This window comes from Macrobrachium rosenbergii, chromosome 1 (assembly GCF_040412425.1).
Source record: "Macrobrachium rosenbergii isolate ZJJX-2024 chromosome 1, ASM4041242v1, whole genome shotgun sequence".
NCBI classification, from domain to species: Eukaryota; Metazoa; Arthropoda; class Malacostraca; order Decapoda; family Palaemonidae; genus Macrobrachium; species Macrobrachium rosenbergii.
Window position 1 is genome coordinate 66143853 of NC_089741.1, and position 6591 is coordinate 66150443.

At 35.7% G+C, this 6591-nt stretch overlaps 1 pseudogene; it reads right to left on the reverse strand.

Moving 5' to 3' along the window:
• Positions 1-2140: 2140 nt before the first annotated feature.
• LOC136840623 (uncharacterized) lies at positions 2141-3470 on the reverse strand (annotated as a pseudogene).
• Between the last annotated feature and the right edge of the window lie 3121 nt (positions 3471-6591).

Consider the following 6591-nt stretch of genomic DNA (forward strand, 5'->3'; position numbering starts at 1 on the left):
TATATATATATATATATATATATATATATATATATATATATATGTATATATATGTATATATATATATATATATATATATATATATATATATATATATATATATATATATATATATATATATATATATATATATATATATATATATATATATATATATATATATATATATATATATATATATATATATATATATATATATATATATATATATATATATATATATATATATATATATACTAAAAGGACCTCATTCAAACTGGATGGTATCTAATGGAGTTTTTATTAAAAAAGTTACAAGCTTTCTTGGACAAACAGTCTATATTATCAAGTATCAAGTTAGTTAGTTGTGGGGGCAGAGCCATGCAGTAACCGTCTTCGAGGGACACCCACATACGCGGGCGAGCGGTGTACTTGCTGAGAGATCACCCTTCATCCTTGAAGTTAGTTAGTTGTGGGAGCAGAGCCATGCAGTAACCGTCCTCGAGGGACACCCACATACGTGGGCGAGCGGTATACTCGCAGAGGGATCACCCTTCATCCCTGGGTACGGATACTTGATAATGTGGACTGTTTGTCCAAGAAAGCTTGTAACCTTTTTAATGAAAACTCCATTAGATATCATCCAGTTAGATCGAGGTCCTTTTAGTAATTCTACTAATGCACAGAACAACTGTGTATGTGATAAAGTTAATATATATAAATATGTATGTGTGTATATATATATATATATATATATATATATATATATATATATATATATATATATATATATATATATATATATATATATATATATATATATATATATATATATATATATATGTAGTCAGTGTCTGCTTGTATGTGCATGAAAACTCTGCAGAAATTTCATTATCCCATTTTTACATGGATGGCAATAAAATAACTAATTTAGTTTTGTTATAATTCTATTTCAGGTGGGAATTACAAATATAAGAGCCCTAGCACAGGGAAGTAAATAAAAAAAAGTTATGATTTTTCACAAGGCATTCATGGACACATCTCTGTTAACTTACCACTGAGCCTAATACCTTCTGATTTATGTAAGGTCTTTAAGGTATCAATCTTGTTTTATTTGTTCTTTGCGAAGTAGTGCAGCAGACAAGTAGAAATATACTACAGTTTGTGATACAGATATGAAATTTGGCACAAGTGCTCATTTTAACTCCATCTTTTGAAAACTCTGGGTGTCCATGCAAAATTTCAATATGGCTCCCACTTTTCAAGATAGCGCTAGTTTTTTTTTTTTTTTTTATATCTGACACTTTGAGTAAATCATTGTTGAAATAAATACATCAGTCATTATTCACATAATGTCTTCCTTGGGGGAAGAGTTATTTGAAGATACCACCAGAGCTCCTTCTTCTATATTTACTATTGTGATAAAGCTGGCATACAAAATGGCTACCATGAAACATTTTTCTTGATAATTCTGCAACTAATTAAGATAGACATGAAGTTTTTATCTATACCTTCATTTATAAGGCCAGAGAATCTGTTTGTAGCATTTCTATTGGGTTATTATCAATATTACATCTTGGAAAGGGACCCCATAATGCTACTGGAAAGTATACAATCGAAAGACACAAGACTATAATGGAGTATGATAGCAAAGAATCTTATCTATGTTCGAGCACTGTTTCAATGCCTTTTTTTTAAGCTTGATGAACGCAAGATTTAAAGATACATGGCGTCACCCTTTAGTGTGAGAAAATTCTCATTCAGATGTATCTCAAGCTTCATTTGCAACAATATAGTTACACCTCATATTATGATTACACCTCACATTTGCAGCTACACAAAGATGTGCATGTAAGCCAAAGCCTGTAGCATTTTTGGACTTGATGGAAGCAGGGGTGGAGGGGGGGATATTTCTGAAGGAGTCAGGTAGCTCAGGTACAGAGTTTATCCTCTCTGGCCCAATATGTACTGGCTGATACTCTTCCCCCAAGTTGTCTTTGGCAGGGTGCTGGAATACCATAATGCTGGTCCAATGAAAAGAAGTAATAGCTGTAGTTACTGAAGAGTTGTGCTCAATGTTGTAAATGACCACAATGGTAATCAAGACAGGTGGACAGACTATACTCTCTTCCACATATTTAGTGACAGTGGCATCTCCCAGTCAGGCTGATATCTTCAGCACCCTGTCATAGGAAATACTCGTGCCATAATCCCGAAGCATTTCTACCAGGTTTCTCTTCCAGGTTTTTGCATATATAGCCCTGCCCATGAACAATGGAAAGTAAGTTTCCCCATCCTTTGACTGTCGATGTACACTTGCTCCTTCCTTCTGTTTTGAGAAGCAGTTGTACTGCAGAAGCTGAGCAATAGCCAGATCTGACTTTGATGAGCCAAACCTTACCTGTGACTTTATGTCTGCTCCATGTTCCACGATACTCGTGAACTGGAGCAGATTTTGAGGTATGGCATCATTGATGCATCATTCACCAAAGGTACCATCAAACCTGGACTGATGATCCTAAATACACTTCCTGAATATCTTTGCTGCTTCAGCAATCACAAGTGTATGCGAGTAGTCAGATGCCTGAGATAGGGTTAAAGCTACATCTTTCTGCAAGACAAGTAGCATACTTCTTCATTTCTTGTGTGCATCGAATTCAGGGATTTCTGCTAACAGTTTGTCCTTTAATCTTGTTGTATTTGCAGTGGGTGAGGCAATGACCAATTGTTCAAGGCGCTGCTGGTATAATTGGGATATGTCTGCAAGAGGAAATATGGCAGGAACATCCAAACTCAAGCTGGTTTCATTGATATAATTAACCAGTTCTGATAGAACCCGTGGATATACATCTGGTTCTTCACTGTGACATTGCTAGTTCTCAAGATTTCTAAGATTGGACCTCTCCCTATTGTAAAGGCTAGTTAGACGTACAAGATGGTATTTCAGCGTTTGTGCAATTGCATCACCTGCACCTAGTTTTGCCAATAATTTACCATCATTAAGTGTGTGAGTGCACTCATGTAGTCTCCTGTTGAGATTCGTAGTCATTACTTGTCAAAGATCTGATACAGGTGCCACTTTTTCACTAAGAATGCATGCTTCATTGTCATGAATAATTCGATGCTGTAAAGCATGCTTTTCCTGCGGTTCACTACCTTCAACAGTACATCTTTACTTTCTTGTACGATCAAGTTTTACATTATTAAACATAACCCTACAGCTCTTGTGGTATTTTGCCATGTTTTATCAGTGTTGATTCTATGCCACTGCCTTCATCCAGACTTTGTGGGTCAAAGTTAAGCAGCATTTCACCAATCTCATGAAACAATGACATATTGGTTGAAATCATTACATACCCATCATGTTCAGGATTATGATGTATAGGGGCCAGGGGTAAAGTTAAACCTTCATCTTTCTTGTCTTCCTGGCAAAGACAACATTTACTCCAGTCAGTCTTCCATGTGCCTGTGATTGAATTTACACTTGCCATTATGAGCTCTTCACTGAGGCCAAGTGGCTATCCTTTTACCACCTTAATCTGATATGCACATTGATGTATGGGATATAACCAGGTTCAGTCACCCTACACCTAGCCCGATCATTCATCCAGTGCCATTTAAGTCCCATGTGATCTGTACACCATCCAGGGAAGTACATGAACAAGCCATGTAGAACCCCATTTACCCTTGGTTCAGCTCTCCTGCACTGGCACCCTCCTGTCAATTCAGCATGACGGTCTAATTAGATCTACCAGCTATACGAGTATATACACTTTCTACCAGCTAACTGATATAGGCTATTAGACACCATTTGTGACACTGAACTACTAAACTACATTAAAGGAAAGCTAGGTACAGTGTAAGTAGAGCAAGATTAGCTGACACTGAACCCCATGTTTAGTTACTCAGCAGTAAAGTCTCCAATGTGACCTGGTTGTGCACTGACATTCACTCTTTTAAACTAAAACTAAAAATAAAACCACCACCTAAATTGTATATAGACTTGCAAACTATTATATTGATCAGGAAGACATTTTTACATACCTACTGAATCCTGAGACGTGATTGTTTGATGTTTTTGGCTGACATATTTAATGTCATCTTTCTTTATATATGCTATATGAAATCTTTAACAGAAATACATTTTACTTTTCTTAGTGACTCTGCCAAAAATGTGTATAACCAAAAGAAATGCATAAAAAACATGACCAGATGGACACGAATCCCATTTTCAACCTTGATTAGTGGCCATCTTGAAAAATGGCAGTCATTTTGGAATTCTGAGTGTACACAAAGTAATTCTGAAAAAGTGGCCTATAGAGATCATATGTACTAAATTTAATTTTATCATCAACAAAAGTATTTTAGTGAAAAAAAATATGTCATCAGCTGGACTAAAGGGCCGTTAAGGCGTTCGTTGACACAGAATTAGAAACATCAGTTTAATCCAACAGAAAACCCTGTAGTAATTCATAAAAACTATTACTGTTGTATGAAAATGGGGTATATCCTCGACAGAGAGAGAGAGAGTTGGGGTTCTGGGGACGTTGTAGGCCTGGTAGACGGTGGGATTATTTTATAGTAAAAATTCCTCAGATTTTTAATCGACATGTATTCTTCATTCTTGGAAGAGTTATTGAGCCTAAATCTAGATTTTGTTTGATCACTGTTAAAACGTCATCCCTCCCTCGCATGTCTTCATTCCGGTGAAAAGTCGTAATAACCGTTTGGATGACAACTACCATTCCCAACCTATCTCACTGACATCCAGCAATCTGACGTAGAACTTTGAGGGATCGATACTATCCCTCAGGTGGCTAAAGCAGACTGGTGGATGCAAGGGGAACACAGATTGGAAATGCAAGTAGACACCCCAACCTCTCACGGGAGTTAAGACATACTAAGAAGAAGTGACGTTTTAGAAGTGATCAAAGAATCAAAACGATGCCTCAACACATCTCCTAAGGATGCAGAGCACTGGTGGATTAAGAACCTGAGAGAGCGAAACAGACAGACAGAGGGAGGGAGAGATTGAGAGATTTCCTTGCGTATTTAGGGTCTAAATAATAATATTCCTTTCTTCACAACTGCCTTTTCCTTCTTTGTTTACAGGAATTTTTACAATGGCAGAGTCCTGCCAGCCATCATTCTCTCTCTCTCTCAAAATACACTCTACTCTATATGTATGTATATATATATATATATATATATATATATATATATATATATATATATATATATATATATATATATATATATATATATATATATATATATATATATATATATATATGTGTGTGTGTAATACACACACACACGCACACACACACATATATATATATATATATATATATATATATATATATATATATATATATATATATATATATATATATAATACAATACAATACAAAAAATTTCATTGTTTAAGTGACTCGCACCTTTTTTTGACAGTAAGATTCCTGATATTACATAATGGATTACTTCGGAATTCTCTTTGGATTAAATTATGTTTCGATTTGCGGTTATGGACACCTTAACGTCATCTTACATTGAATAACATAAATAAACTATTACATCATCGATCCTGTAGGAGCCAGAAGGCATTTGTCTCTTATTAAGATATAGTATATGTCGATGATTTCTTTACTGGAAATCATTGTTTTTGCTCATTTGCTTCCTTGTGCTAGGTCTCCCACAAATTTAATTCACATTTGGAATATCTTCGCCCTTCTTCCTTTCATCATTTTGTAAAGTTAATCACAAAACAGTGAAAACAATTAGCTGTTTTTCTATCTTACGTGGACTTATTTATGTATAATAATCCCATATCAAAAATGCTGGTAGAAAGTATATATAGCTGGTAGATCTAGTTAGACAGCTGCTCCTGAACTGACATGAGGTGCCAGCACAGGAGAGCCGAGCCAAGAGTAAGTGGGGTTCTACATGGCTTGTTCATGTACTTACCTGAATGGTGTACAGATCACATGGGACTTAAATGGCAATGGAAGAATGATCGGGCAAGATGTAGGGTGACCGAACCCAGTTGTATCCCATACATCAATATGCATATTAGATTAAGGTGGTAAAAGGATATCCCCTCAGACTTAGTCAAGAACTCATAATGGCAAATGTAAATTCACAGGCAAAAGGAAGACCGACTGGAGTAAACGTTATCTTTTCCAGGAAGACAAGAAAAATTAAGGTCTAACTTCACCCTTGGCCTCTTTACATCATAATCCTGAACATGATGGGTACATAGTGATTTTAGCCATTGTGCCATTGCTTCATGAGACTGGTGAAATGCAGCCTAACTTTGACCCTGCAAGGCTGGATGAAGGCAGTGGCATAGAGGCAATACCACAAGAGCTGCAGGGTTATGTTTGATAATGCAAAACTTGATTGTACAAGAAAACGAAGATCTATAGTTGAAGGTAGTGAACCACAGGCAAAGCATGCTATACAGCATCAAATTAGTCATGACAATGAAGCATGCATTTTTTGTGAAAATATAGCACCTGTATCAGATATTCAACAAGTAATGACCATGACTCTCAACAGGAGACTACATGAGTGTACTCACACTGAATGATGGTAAATTATTGGCAAAAC